This window comes from Scyliorhinus torazame, chromosome 20, assembly GCF_047496885.1.
Source record: "Scyliorhinus torazame isolate Kashiwa2021f chromosome 20, sScyTor2.1, whole genome shotgun sequence".
In the NCBI taxonomy this organism is placed as follows: Eukaryota; Metazoa; Chordata; class Chondrichthyes; order Carcharhiniformes; family Scyliorhinidae; genus Scyliorhinus; species Scyliorhinus torazame.
Genome location: NC_092726.1, coordinates 22964175 through 22978611, shown reverse-complemented (window position 1 = coordinate 22978611; position 14437 = coordinate 22964175).

The window sequence follows — 14437 nt, the reverse complement described above, 5'->3', positions numbered from 1 at the left end:
CTGGGGAGGTTCCGGTGCTGCCCTGAGCTGGGGAGGTTCTGGAGCTGCCCTGTGCTCGGGAGGTTCTAGGTTCTGGAGCTGTCCTGAGCTGGTGAGGTTCTGGAGCTGCCCTGAACTGGGGAGGTTCTGGAGCTGCCCTGAGCTGGGGAGGTTCTGGAGCTGCCCTGAGCTGGGGAGGTTCTGGAGCTGCCCTGACCTGGGGAGGTTTTGTAGCTGCCCTGAGCTGGGGAGGTTCTGGAGCTCCCCTGAGCTGGGGAGGTTCTGGTGCTGCCCTGAGCTGGGGAGGTTCTGGAGCTGCCCTGAGCTGGGGAGGTTTTGTAGCTGCCCTGAGCTGGGGAGGTTCTGGAGCTGCCCTGAGCTGGGGAGGTTCTGGAGCTGCCCTGAGCTGGGGAGGTTTTGTAGCTGCCCTGAGCTGGGGAGGTTCTGAAGCTGCCCTGAGCTGGGGATGTTCTGGAGCTGCCCTGAGCTGGGGATGTTCTGGAGCTGACCTGAGCTGGGGAAGTTCCGGAGCTGCCCTGAGATGGAGGTTCTGGAGCTGGCCTGAGCTGGGGAGGTTCTGGAGCTACCCTGAGCTGGGGAGGTTCTGGAGCTGACCTGAGCTGGGGAGGTTCCGGTGATGCCCTGAGCTGGGGAGGTTCTGGAGCTGACCTGAGCTGGGGAGGTTCTGGAGCTGACCTGAGCTGGGGAGGTTCCGGTGCTGCCCTGAGCTGGATAGGTTTGGGAGCTGCCCTGTGCTCGGGAGGTTCTAGGTTCTGGAGCTGTCCTGAGCTGGTGAGGTTCTGGAGCTGCCCTGAGCTGGGGAGGGTCTGGAGCTGCCCTGAACTGGGGACGTTCTGGATTCTGGAGCTGCCCTGAGCTGGGGAGGTTCTGGAGCTGCCCTCAACTGGGGAGGTTCTGGCTTCTGGAGCTGCCCTGAGCTGGGGATGTTCTGGTGCTGCCCTGAGCTGGGGAGGTTCTGGAGCTGCCCGGAGCTGGGGAGGTTCTGGAGCTGCCCTGAGCTTGGGAGGTTCTGGTGCTGCCTTGAGCTGGGGAGGTTCTGGAGCTGCCCTGAGGTGGAGAGGTTCTAGGTTCTGGAGCTGCCCTGAACTAGGGAGGTTCTAGGTTCTGGAGCTGCCCTGAGCTGGGGACGTTCTGGAGCTGCCCTGAGCTGGGGAGGTTCGGGAGCTGCCCTGAGCTGGAGGTTCTGGAGCTGCCCTGAGCTGGGGAGGTTCTGGCTTCTAGAGCTGCCCTGAGCTGGGTAGGTTCGGGAGCTGCCCTGAGCTGGGGAGGTTCTGGTGCTGCCCTGAGCTGGGGAGGTTCTGGAGCTGCCCTGAGCTGAGAAGGTTCTGGTGCTGCCCTGAGCTGGGAGGTTCGGGAGCTGCCCTGAGCTGGGTAGGTTCGGGAGCTGCCCTGAGCTGGGGACGTTCTGGTGTTGCCCTGAGCTGGGGAGGTTCTGGAGCTGCCCTGAGCTGGGGAGGTTCGGGAGCTGCCCTGAGCTGGGGAGGTTCGGGAGCTGCCCTGAGATGGGGAGGTTCTGGAGCTGCCCTGACCTGGGGAGGTCCTGGAGCTGCCCTGAGCTGGGGAGGTTATGGAGCTGCCCTGAGCTGGGGAAGTTCTGGAGCTGCCCTGAGCTGGGGAGGTTCTGGAGCTGCCCTGAGCTTGGGAGGTTCTGGTGCTGCCTTGAGCTGGGGAGGTTCTGGAGCTGCCCTGAGGTGGAGAGGTTCTAGGTTCTGGAGCTGCCCTGAACTAGGGAGGTTCTAGGTTCTGGAGCTGCCCTGAGCTGGGGACGTTCTGGAGCTGCCCTGAGCTGGGGAGGTTCGGGAGCTGCCCTGAGCTGGAGGTTCTGGAGCTGCCCTGAGCTGGGGAGGTTCTGGCTTCTAGAGCTGCCCTGAGCTGGGTAGGTTCGGGAGCTGCCCTGAGCTGGGGAGGTTCTGGTGCTGCCCTGAGCTGGGGAGGTTCTGGAGCTGCCCTGAGCTGAGAAGGTTCTGGTGCTGCCCTGAGCTGGGGAGGTTCTGGAGCTGCCCTGAGCTGAGAAGGTTCTGGTGCTGCCCTGAGCTGGGGAGGTTCGGGAGCTGCCCTGAGCTGGGTAGGTTCGGGAGCTGCCCTGAGCTGGGGACGTTCTGGTGTTGCCCTGAGCTGGGGAGGTTCTGGAGCTGCCCTGAGCTGGGGAGGTTCGGGAGCTGCCCTGAGCTGGGGAGGTTCGGGAGCTGCCCTGAGATGGGGAGGTTCTGGAGCTGCCCTGACCTGGGGAGGTCCTGGAGCTGCCCTGAGCTGGGGAGGTTATGGAGCTGCCCTGAGCTGGGGAAGTTCTGGAGCTGCCCTGAGCTGGGGAGGTTCTGGAGCTGCCCTGAGCTGGGGAGGTTCTGGTGCTGACCTGAGCTGGGAAGGTTCTGCAGCTGCCCTGAGCTGGATGTTCTGGAGCTGCCCTGAGCTGGGGAGGTTCTGGAACTGCCCTGACCTGGGGAGGTTCCGGAGCTGCCCTGAGCTGGGGAGCTTCTGGTGCTGCCCTGAGCTGGGGAGGTTCTGGGTTCCGGAGCTGCCCTGAGCTGGGGAGGTTCTGTGCTGCCCTGAGCTGGGGATGTTCTGGGTTCCGGAGCTGCCCTGAGCTGGGGAGGTTCTGGGTTCCGGAGCTGCCCTGAGCTGAGGAGGTTCTGGAGCTGCCCTGAGCTGGGGAAGTTCTGGAGCTGCCCTGAGCTGGGGAGGTCCTGGAGCTGCCCTGAGCTGTGGAGGTTCTGGTGCTGACCTGAGCTGGGAAGGTTCTGGAGCTGCCCTGAGCTGGGGAGGTTCTGGGTCCCGGAGCTGCCCTGAGCTGGAGGTTCTGGAGCTGGGGAGTTCGGGAGCTGCCCTGAGCTGGGGAGGTTCGGGAGCTCCCCTGAGCTGGGGAGGTTCTGGTGCTGCCCTGAGCTGGGGAGGTTCTGGAGCTGCCCTGAGCTGGAGAGGTTCTGGAACTGCCCTGAGCTGGAGGTTCTGGAGCTGCCCTGAGCTGGGGAGGTTCTGGAGCTGCCCTGAGCTGGAGGTTCTGGAGCTGACCTGAGCTGGGGAGGTTCTGGAGCTGACCTGAGCTGGGGAGGTTCCGGAGCTGGGGAGGTTCTGGTGCTGCCCTGAGCTGGGGAGGTTCTGGAGCTGACCTGAGCTGGAGAGGTTCTGGTGCTGCCCTGAGCTGGGGAGGTTCTGGAGCTGACCTGAGCTGGAGAGGTTCTGGTGCTGCCCTGAGCTGGGGAGGTTCTGGAGTTGACCTGAGCTGGAGAGGTTCGGGTGCTGCCCTGAGCTGGGGAGGTTCCGGTGCTGCCCTGAGCTGGAGGTTCTGGAGCTGCCCTGAACTGGGGACGTTCTGGATTCTGGAGCTGCCCTGAGCTGGGGAGGTTCTGGAGCTGCCCTGAACTGGGGACGTTCTGGATTCTGGAGCTGCCCTGAGCTGGGGAGGTTCTGGAGCTGCCCTCAACTGGGGAGGTTCTGGTTTCTAGAGCTGCCCTGAGCTGGGGATGTTCTGGTGCTGCCCTGAGCTGGGGAGGTTCTGGAGCTGCCCGGAGCTGGGGAGGTTCTGGAGCTGCCCGGAGCTGGGGAGGTTCTGGAGCTGCCCTGAGCTTGGGAGGTTCTGGTGCTGCCTTGAGCTGGGGAGGTTCTGGAGCTGCCCTGAGCTGGAGAGGTTCTGGAGCTGCCCTGAGCTGGGGAGGTTCTGGTGCTGCCCTGAGCTGGGGATGTTCTGGAGCTGCCCTGAGCTGGGGAGGTTCTGGAGCTGCCCTGAGGTGGAGAGGTTCTAGGTTCTGGAGCTGCCCTGAACTAGGGAGGTTCTAGGTTCTGGAGCTGCCCTGAGCTGGGGACGTTCTGGAGCTGCCCTGAGCTGGGGAGGTTCGGGAGCTGCCCTGAGCTGGAGGTTCTGGAGCTGCCCTGAGCTGGGGAGGTTCTGGCTTCTAGAGCTGCCCTGAGCTGGGGAGGTTCTGGTGCTGCCCTGAGCTGGAGGGTCTGGAGCTGGGGAGGTTCGGGAGCTGCCCTGAGCTGGAGGTTCTGGAGCTGCCCTGAGCTGGGGAGGTTCTGGCTTCTAGAGCTGCCATGAGCTGGGGAGGTTCTGGTGCTGCCCTGAGCTGGAGGGTCTGGAGCTGGGGAGGTTCGGGAGCTGCCCTGAGCTGGGGAGGTTCTGGTGCTGCCCTGAGCTGGGGAGGTTCTGGAGCTGCCCTGAGCTGGGGAGGTCCTGGAGATCCTCCGGAGCTGGGGAGGTTCTGGTGCTGCCCTGAGCTGGGGACGTTCTGGTGTTGCCCTGAGCTGGGGAGGTTCTGGAGCTGCCCTGACCTGGGGAGGTTCTGGAGCTGCCCTGAGCTGGGGAGGTTCTGGAGCTGCCCTGAGCTGGGGAGGTTCTGGTGCTGCCCTGAGCTGGGGACGTTCTGGTGTTGCCCTGAGCTGGGGAGGTTCTGGAGCTGCCCTGAGCTGGGGAGGTTCTGGAGCTGCCCTGAGCTGGGGAGGTTCGGGAGCTGCCCTGAGCTGGGGAGGTTCGGGAGCTGCCCTGAGCTGGGGAGGTTCGGGAGCTGCCCTGAGCTGGGGAGGTTCGGGAGCTGCCCTGAGATGGGGAGGTTCTGGAGCTGCCCTGACCTGGGGAGGTCCTGGAGCTGCCCTGAGCTGGGGAGGTTATGGAGCTGCCCTGAGCTGGGGAGGTTCTGGAGCTGCCCTGAGCTGGGGAAGTTCTGGAGCTGCCCTGAGCTGGGGAAGTTCTGGAGCTGCCCTGAGCTGGGGAGGTTCTGGAGCTGCCCTGAGCTGGGGAGGTTCTGGTGCTGACCTGAGCTGGGAAGGTTCTGGAGCTGCCCTGAGCTGGATGTTCTGGAGCTGCCCTGAGCTGGGGAGGTTCTGGAACTGCCCTGAGCTGGGGAGGTTCTGGAGCTGCCCTGACCTGGGGAGGTCCTGGAGCTGCCCTGAGCTGGGGAGGTTATGGAGCTGCCCTGAGCTGGGGAAGTTCTGGAGCTGCCCTGAGCTGGGGAGGTTCTGGTGCTGACCTGAGCTGGGAAGGTTCTGGAGCTGCCCTGAGCTGGATGTTCTGGAGCTGCCCTGAGCTGGGGAGGTTCTGGAACTGCCCTGAGATGGGGAGGTTCTGGAGCTGCCCTGACCTGGGGAGGTCCTGGAGCTGCCCTGAGCTGGGGAGGTTATGGAGCTGCCCTGAGCTGGGGAAGTTCTGGAGCTGCCCTGAGCTGGGGAGGTTCTGGAGCTGCCCTGAGCTTGGGAGGTTCTGGTGCTGCCTTGAGCTGGGGAGGTTCTGGAGCTGCCCTGAGGTGGAGAGGTTCTAGGTTCTGGAGCTGCCCTGAACTAGGGAGGTTCTAGGTTCTGGAGCTGCCCTGAGCTGGGGACGTTCTGGAGCTGCCCTGAGCTGGGGAGGTTCGGGAGCTGCCCTGAGCTGGAGGTTCTGGAGCTGCCCTGAGCTGGGGAGGTTCTGGCTTCTAGAGCTGCCCTGAGCTGGGTAGGTTCGGGAGCTGCCCTGAGCTGGGGAGGTTCTGGTGCTGCCCTGAGCTGGGGAGGTTCTGGAGCTGCCCTGAGCTGAGAAGGTTCTGGTGCTGCCCTGAGCTGGGGAGGTTCTGGAGCTGCCCTGAGCTGAGAAGGTTCTGGTGCTGCCCTGAGCTGGGGAGGTTCGGGAGCTGCCCTGAGCTGGGTAGGTTCGGGAGCTGCCCTGAGCTGGGGACGTTCTGGTGTTGCCCTGAGCTGGGGAGGTTCTGGAGCTGCCCTGAGCTGGGGAGGTTCGGGAGCTGCCCTGAGCTGGGGAGGTTCGGGAGCTGCCCTGAGATGGGGAGGTTCTGGAGCTGCCCTGACCTGGGGAGGTCCTGGAGCTGCCCTGAGCTGGGGAGGTTATGGAGCTGCCCTGAGCTGGGGAAGTTCTGGAGCTGCCCTGAGCTGGGGAGGTTCTGGAGCTGCCCTGAGCTGGGGAGGTTCTGGTGCTGACCTGAGCTGGGAAGGTTCTGGAGCTGCCCTGAGCTGGATGTTCTGGAGCTGCCCTGAGCTGGGGAGGTTCTGGAACTGCCCTGACCTGGGGAGGTTCCGGAGCTGCCCTGAGCTGGGGAGCTTCTGGTGCTGCCCTGAGCTGGGGAGGTTCTGGGTTCCGGAGCTGCCCTGAGCTGGGGAGGTTCTGTGCTGCCCTGAGCTGGGGATGTTCTGGGTTCCGGAGCTGCCCTGAGCTGGGGAGGTTCTGGGTTCCGGAGCTGCCCTGAGCTGAGGAGGTTCTGGAGCTGCCCTGAGCTGGGGAAGTTCTGGAGCTGCCCTGAGCTGGGGAGGTCCTGGAGCTGCCCTGAGCTGTGGAGGTTCTGGTGCTGACCTGAGCTGGGAAGGTTCTGGAGCTGCCCTGAGCTGGGGAGGTTCTGGGTCCCGGAGCTGCCCTGAGCTGGAGGTTCTGGAGCTGGGGAGTTCGGGAGCTGCCCTGAGCTGGGGAGGTTCGGGAGCTCCCCTGAGCTGGGGAGGTTCTGGTGCTGCCCTGAGCTGGGGAGGTTCTGGAGCTGCCCTGAGCTGGAGAGGTTCTGGAACTGCCCTGAGCTGGAGGTTCTGGAGCTGCCCTGAGCTGGGGAGGTTCTGGAGCTGCCCTGAGCTGGAGGTTCTGGAGCTGACCTGAGCTGGGGAGGTTCTGGAGCTGACCTGAGCTGGGGAGGTTCCGGAGCTGGGGAGGTTCTGGTGCTGCCCTGAGCTGGGGAGGTTCTGGAGCTGACCTGAGCTGGAGAGGTTCTGGTGCTGCCCTGAGCTGGGGAGGTTCTTGAGCTGACCTGAGCTGGAGAGGTTCTGGTGCTGCCCTGAGCTGGGGAGGTTCTGGAGTTGACCTGAGCTGGAGAGGTTCGGGTGCTGCCCTGAGCTGGGGAGGTTCCGGTGCTGCCCTGAGCTGGAGGTTCTGGAGCTGCCCTGAACTGGGGACGTTCTGGATTCTGGAGCTGCCCTGAGCTGGGGAGGTTCTGGAGCTGCCCTGAACTGGGGACGTTCTGGATTCTGGAGCTGCCCTGAGCTGGGGAGGTTCTGGAGCTGCCCTCAACTGGGGAGGTTCTGGTTTCTAGAGCTGCCCTGAGCTGGGGATGTTCTGGTGCTGCCCTGAGCTGGGGAGGTTCTGGAGCTGCCCGGAGCTGGGGAGGTTCTGGAGCTGCCCGGAGCTGGGGAGGTTCTGGAGCTGCCCGGAGCTTGGGAGGTTCTGGTGCTGCCTTGAGCTGGGGAGGTTCTGGAGCTGCCCTGAGCTGGAGAGGTTCTGGAGCTGCCCTGAGCTGGGGAGGTTCTGGTGCTGCCCTGAGCTGGGGATGTTCTGGAGCTGCCCTGAGCTGGGGAGGTTCTGGAGCTGCCCTGAGGTGGAGAGGTTCTAGGTTCTGGAGCTGCCCTGAACTAGGGAGGTTCTAGGTTCTGGAGCTGCCCTGAGCTGGGGACGTTCTGGAGCTGCCCTGAGCTGGGGAGGTTCGGGAGCTGCCCTGAGCTGGAGGTTCTGGAGCTGCCCTGAGCTGGGGAGGTTCTGGCTTCTAGAGCTGCCCTGAGCTGGGGAGGTTCTGGTGCTGCCCTGAGCTGGAGGGTCTGGAGCTGGGGAGGTTCGGGAGCTGCCCTGAGCTGGAGGTTCTGGAGCTGCCCTGAGCTGGGGAGGTTCTGGCTTCTAGAGCTGCCATGAGCTGGGGAGGTTCTGGTGCTGCCCTGAGCTGGAGGGTCTGGAGCTGGGGAGGTTCGGGAGCTGCCCTGAGCTGGGGAGGTTCTGGTGCTGCCCTGAGCTGGGGAGGTTCTGGAGCTGCCCTGAGCTGGGGAGGTCCTGGAGATCCTCCGGAGCTGGGGAGGTTCTGGTGCTGCCCTGAGCTGGGGACGTTCTGGTGTTGCCCTGAGCTGGGGAGGTTCTGGAGCTGCCCTGACCTGGGGAGGTTCTGGAGCTGCCCTGAGCTGGGGAGGTTCTGGAGCTGCCCTGAGCTGGGGAGGTTCTGGTGCTGCCCTGAGCTGGGGACGTTCTGGTGTTGCCCTGAGCTGGGGAGGTTCTGGAGCTGCCCTGAGCTGGGGAGGTTCTGGAGCTGCCCTGAGCTGGGGAGGTTCGGGAGCTGCCCTGAGCTGGGGAGGTTCGGGAGCTGCCCTGAGCTGGGGAGGTTCGGGAGCTGCCCTGAGCTGGGGAGGTTCGGGAGCTGCCCTGAGATGGGGAGGTTCTGGAGCTGCCCTGACCTGGGGAGGTCCTGGAGCTGCCCTGAGCTGGGGAGGTTATGGAGCTGCCCTGAGCTGGGGAGGTTCTGGAGCTGCCCTGAGCTGGGGAAGTTCTGGAGCTGCCCTGAGCTGGGGAAGTTCTGGAGCTGCCCTGAGCTGGGGAGGTTCTGGAGCTGCCCTGAGCTGGGGAGGTTCTGGTGCTGACCTGAGCTGGGAAGGTTCTGGAGCTGCCCTGAGCTGGATGTTCTGGAGCTGCCCTGAGCTGGGGAGGTTCTGGAACTGCCCTGAGCTGGGGAGGTTCTGGAGCTGCCCTGACCTGGGGAGGTTCCGGAGCTGCCCTGAGCTGGGGAGCTTCTGGTGCTGCCCTGAGCTGGGGAGGTTCTGTGCTGCCCTGAGCTGGGGATGTTCTGGGTTCCGGAGCTGCCCTGAGCTGGGGAGGTTCTGGGTTCCGGAGCTGCCCTGAGCTGAGGAGGTTCTGGAGCTGCCCTGAGCTGGGGAAGTTCTGGAGCTGCCCTGAGCTGGGGAGGTCCTGGAGCTGCCCTGAGCTGGGGAGGTTCTGGAGCTGCCCTGAGCTGGGGAGGTTCTGGGTCCCGGAGCTGCCCTGAGCTGGAGGTTCTGGAGCTGGGGAGTTCGGGAGCTGCCCTGAGCTGGGGAGGTTCGGGAGCTCCCCTGAGCTGGGGAGGTTCTGGTGCTGCCCTGAGCTGGGGAGGTTCTGGAGCTGCCCTGAGCTGGGGAGGTTCGGGAGCTGCCCTGAGCTGGGGAGGTTCTGGAGCTGCCCTGAGCTGGAGAGGTTCTGGAACTGCCCTGAGCTGGAGGTTCTGGAGCTGCCCTGAGCTGGGGAGGTTCTGGAGCTGCCCTGAGCTGGAGGTTCTGGAGCTGACCTGAGCTGGGGAGGTTCTGGAGCTGACCTGAGCTGGGGAGGTTCCGGAGCTGGGGAGGTTCTGGTGCTGCCCTGAGCTGGGGAGGTTCTGGAGCTGACCTGAGCTGGAGAGGTTCTGGTGCTGCCCTGAGCTGGGGAGGTTCTGGAGCTGACCTGAGCTGGAGAGGTTCTGGTGCTGCCCTGAGCTGGGGAGGTTCTGGAGTTGACCTGAGCTGGAGAGGTTCTGGTGCTGCCCTGAGCTGGTGAGGTTCCGGTGCTGCCCTGAGCTGGGGAGGTTCTGGAGCTGCCCTGAACTGGGGACGTTCTGGATTCTGGAGCTGCCCTGAGCTGGGGAGGTTCTGGAGCTGCCCTCAACTGGGGAGGTTCTGGTTTCTAGAGCTGCCCTGAGCTGGGGATGTTCTGGTGCTGCCCTGAGCTCGGGAGGTTCTGGAGCTGCCCGGAGCTGGGGAGGTTCTGGAGCTGCCCGGAGCTGGGGAGGTTCTGGAGCTGCCCTGAGCTTGGGAGGTTCTGGTGCTGCCTTGAGCTGGGGAGGTTCTGGAGCTGCCCTGAGCTGGAGAGGTTCTGGAGCTGCCCTGAGCTGGGGAGGTTCTGGTGCTGCCCTGAGCTGGGGATGTTCTGGAGCTGCCCTGAGCTGGGGAGGTTCTGGAGCTGCCCTGAGGTGGAGAGGTTCTAGGTTCTGGAGCTGCCCTGAACTAGGGAGGTTCTAGGTTCTGGAGCTGCCCTGAGCTGGGGACGTTCTGGAGCTGCCCTGAGCTGGGGAGGTTCGGGAGCTGCCCTGAGCTGGAGGTTCTGGAGCTGCCCTGAGCTGGGGAGGTTCTGGCTTCTAGAGCTGCCCTGAGCTGGGGAGGTTCTGGTGCTGCCATGAGCTGGGGAGGTTCTGGTGCTGCCCTGAGCTGGAGGGTCTGGAGCTGGGGAGGTTCGGGAGCTGCCAAGGTTCTGGTGCTGCCCTCAGCTGGAGGGTCTGGAGCTGGGGAGGTACGGGAGCTGCCCTGAGCTGGGGAGGTTCTGGTGCTGCCCTGAGCTGGGGAGGTTCTGGAGCTGCCCTGAGCTGGGAAGGTTCTGGTGCTGCCCTGAGCTGGGGAGGTTCTGGAGCTGCCCTGAGCTGAGAAGGTCCTGGAGATCCTCCGGAGCTGGGGAGGTTCTGGTGCTGCCCTGAGCTGGGGACGTTCTGGTGTTGCCCTGAGCTGGGGAGGTTCTGGAGCTGCCCTGACCTGGGGAGGTTCTGGAGCTGCCCTGAGCTGGGGAGGTTCTGGAGCTGCCCTGAGCTGGGGAAGTTCTGGAGCTGCCCTGAGCTGGGGAGGTTCTGGAGCTGCCCTGAGCTGGGGAGGTTCTGGAGCTGCCCTGAGCTGGGGAGGTTCTGGAGCTGCCCTGAGCTGGGGAGGTTCTGGAGCTGCCCTGAGCTGGGGAGGTTCTGGAGCTGCCCTGAGCTGGGGAGGTTCTGGAGCTGCCCTGAGCTGGGGAGGTTCTGGAGCTGCCCTGAGCTGGGGAGGTTCTGGAGCTGCCCTGAGCTGGGGAGGTTCTGGAGCTGCCCTGAGCTGGGGAGGTTCTGGAGCTGCCCTGAGCTGTGGAGGTTCTGGAGCTGCCCTGAGCTGGGGAGGTTCTGGAACTGCCCTGACCTGGGGAGGTTCCGGAGCTGCCCTGAGCTGGGGAGCTTCTGGTGCTGCCCTGAGCTGGGGAGGTTCTGGGTTCCGGAGCTGCCCTGAGCTGGGGAGGTTCTGTGCTGCCCTGAGCTGGGGATGTTCTGGGTTCCGGAGCTGCCCTGAGCTGGGGAGGTTCTGGGTTCCGGAGCTGCCCTGAGCTGAGGAGGTTCTGGAGCTGCCCTGAGCTGGGGAAGTTCTGGAGCTGCCCTGAGCTGGGGAGGTCCTGGAGCTGCCCTGAGCTGTGGAGGTTCTGGTGCTGACCTGAGCTGGGAAGGTTCTGGAGCTGCCCTGAGCTGGGGAGGTTCTGGGTCCCGGAGCTGCCCTGAGCTGGAGGTTCTGGAGCTGGGGAGTTCGGGAGCTGCCCTGAGCTGGGGAGGTTCGGGAGCTCCCCTGAGCTGGGGAGGTTCTGGTGCTGCCCTGAGCTGGGGAGGTTCTGGAGCTGCCCTGAGCTGGAGAGGTTCTGGAACTGCCCTGAGCTGGAGGTTCTGGAGCTGCCCTGAGCTGGGGAGGTTCTGGAGCTGCCCTGAGCTGGAGGTTCTGGAGCTGACCTGAGCTGGGGAGGTTCTGGAGCTGACCTGAGCTGGGGAGGTTCCGGAGCTGGGGAGGTTCTGGTGCTGCCCTGAGCTGGGGAGGTTCTGGAGCTGACCTGAGCTGGAGAGGTTCTGGTGCTGCCCTGAGCTGGGGAGGTTCTGGAGCTGACCTGAGCTGGAGAGGTTCTGGTGCTGCCCTGAGCTGGGGAGGTTCTGGAGTTGACCTGAGCTGGAGAGGTTCGGGTGCTGCCCTGAGCTGGGGAGGTTCCGGTGCTGCCCTGAGCTGGAGGTTCTGGAGCTGCCCTGAACTGGGGACGTTCTGGATTCTGGAGTTGCCCTGAGCTGGGGAGGTTCTGGAGCTGCCCTGAACTGGGGACGTTCTGGATTCTGGAGCTGCCCTGAGCTGGGGAGGTTCTGGAGCTGCCCTCAACTGGGGAGGTTCTGGTTTCTAGAGCTGCCCTGAGCTGGGGATGTTCTGGTGCTGCCCTGAGCTGGGGAGGTTCTGGAGCTGCCCGGAGCTGGGGAGGTTCTGGAGCTGCCCGGAGCTGGGGAGGTTCTGGAGCTGCCCTGAGCTTGGGAGGTTCTGGTGCTGCCTTGAGCTGGGGAGGTTCTGGAGCTGCCCTGAGCTGGAGAGGTTCTGGAGCTGCCCTGAGCTGGGGAGGTTCTGGTGCTGCCCTGAGCTGGGGATGTTCTGGAGCTGCCCTGAGCTGGGGAGGTTCTGGAGCTGCCCTGAGCTGGGGAGGTTCTGGAGCTGCCCTGAGCTGGGGAGGTTCTGGTGCTGCCCTGAGCTGGGGACGTTCTGGTGTTGCCCTGAGCTGGGGAGGTTCTGGAGCTGCCCTGAGCTGGGGAGGTTCTGGAGCTGCCCTGAGCTGGGGAGGTTCGGGAGCTGCCCTGAGCTGGGGAGGTTCGGGAGCTGCCCTGAGCTGGGGAGGTTCGGGAGCTGCCCTGAGCTGGGGAGGTTCGGGAGCTGCCCTGAGATGGGGAGGTTCTGGAGCTGCCCTGACCTGGGGAGGTCCTGGAGCTGCCCTGAGCTGGGGAGGTTATGGAGCTGCCCTGAGCTGGGGAGGTTCTGGAGCTGCCCTGAGCTGGGGAAGTTCTGGAGCTGCCCTGAGCTGGGGAAGTTCTGGAGCTGCCCTGAGCTGGGGAGGTTCTGGAGCTGCCCTGAGCTGGGGAGGTTCTGGTGCTGACCTGAGCTGGGAAGGTTCTGGAGCTGCCCTGAGCTGGATGTTCTGGAGCTGCCCTGAGCTGGGGAGGTTCTGGAACTGCCCTGAGCTGGGGAGGTTCTGGAGCTGCCCTGACCTGGGGAGGTTCCGGAGCTGCCCTGAGCTGGGGAGCTTCTGGTGCTGCCCTGAGCTGGGGAGGTTCTGTGCTGCCCTGAGCTGGGGATGTTCTGGGTTCCGGAGCTGCCCTGAGCTGGGGAGGTTCTGGGTTCCGGAGCTGCCCTGAGCTGAGGAGGTTCTGGAGCTGCCCTGAGCTGGGGAAGTTCTGGAGCTGCCCTGAGCTGGGGAGGTCCTGGAGCTGCCCTGAGCTGGGGAGGTTCTGGAGCTGCCCTGAGCTGGGGAGGTTCTGGGTCCCGGAGCTGCCCTGAGCTGGAGGTTCTGGAGCTGGGGAGTTCGGGAGCTGCCCTGAGCTGGGGAGGTTCGGGAGCTCCCCTGAGCTGGGGAGGTTCTGGTGCTGCCCTGAGCTGGGGAGGTTCTGGAGCTGCCCTGAGCTGGGGAGGTTCGGGAGCTGCCCTGAGCTGGGGAGGTTCTGGAGCTGCCCTGAGCTGGAGAGGTTCTGGAACTGCCCTGAGCTGGAGGTTCTGGAGCTGCCCTGAGCTGGGGAGGTTCTGGAGCTGCCCTGAGCTGGAGGTTCTGGAGCTGACCTGAGCTGGGGAGGTTCTGGAGCTGACCTGAGCTGGGGAGGTTCCGGAGCTGGGGAGGTTCTGGTGCTGCCCTGAGCTGGGGAGGTTCTGGAGCTGACCTGAGCTGGAGAGGTTCTGGTGCTGCCCTGAGCTGGGGAGGTTCTGGAGCTGACCTGAGCTGGAGAGGTTCTGGTGCTGCCCTGAGCTGGGGAGGTTCTGGAGTTGACCTGAGCTGGAGAGGTTCTGGTGCTGCCCTGAGCTGGTGAGGTTCCGGTGCTGCCCTGAGCTGGGGAGGTTCTGGAGCTGCCCTGAACTGGGGACGTTCTGGATTCTGGAGCTGCCCTGAGCTGGGGAGGTTCTGGAGCTGCCCTCAACTGGGGAGGTTCTGGTGCTGCCCTGAGCTGGGGATGTTCTGGAGCTGCCCTGACCTGGGGAGGTTCTGGAGCTGCCCTGAGCTGGGGAGGTTCTGGAGCTGCCCTGAGCTGGGGAGGTTCTGGTGCTGCCCTGAGCTGGGGACGTTCTGGTGTTGCCCTGAGCTGGGGAGGTTCTGGAGCTGCCCTGAGCTGGGGAGGTTCTGGAGCTGCCCTGAGCTGGGGAGGTTCGGGAGCTGCCCTGAGCTGGGGAGGTTCGGGAGCTGCCCTGAGCTGGGGAGGTTCGGGAGCTGCCCTGAGCTGGGGAGGTTCGGGAGCTGCCCTGAGATGGGGAGGTTCTGGAGCTGCCCTGACCTGGGGAGGTCCTGGAGCTGCCCTGAGCTGGGGAGGTTATGGAGCTGCCCTGAGCTGGGGAGGTTCTGGAGCTGCCCTGAGCTGGGGAAGTTCTGGAGCTGCCCTGAGCTGGGGAAGTTCTGGAGCTGCCCTGAGCTGGGGAGGTTCTGGAGCTGCCCTGAGCTGGGGAGGTTCTGGTGCTGACCTGAGCTGGGAAGGTTCTGGAGCTGCCCTGAGCTGGATGTTCTGGAGCTGCCCTGAGCTGGGGAGGTTCTGGAACTGCCCTGAGCTGGGGAGGTTCTGGAGCTGCCCTGACCTGGGGAGGTTCCGGAGCTGCCCTGAGCTGGGGAGCTTCTGGTGCTGCCCTGAGCTGGGGAGGTTCTGTGCTGCCCTGAGCTGGGGATGTTCTGGGTTCCGGAGCTGCCCTGAGCTGGGGAGGTTCTGGGTTCCGGAGCTGCCCTGAGCTGAGGAGGTTCTGGAGCTGCCCTGAGCTGGGGAAGTTCTGGAGCTGCCCTGAGCTGGGGAGGTCCTGGAGCTGCCCTGAGCTGGGGAGGTTCTGGAGCTGCCCTGAGCTGGGGAGGTTCTGGGTCCCGGAGCTGCCCTGAGCTGGAGGTTCTGGAGCTGGGGAGTTCGGGAGCTGCCCTGAGCTGGGGAGGTTCGGGAGCTCCCCTGAGCTGGGGAGGTTCTGGTGCTGCCCTGAGCTGGGGAGGTTCTGGAGCTGCCCTGAGCTGGGGAGGTTCGGGAGCTGCCCTGAG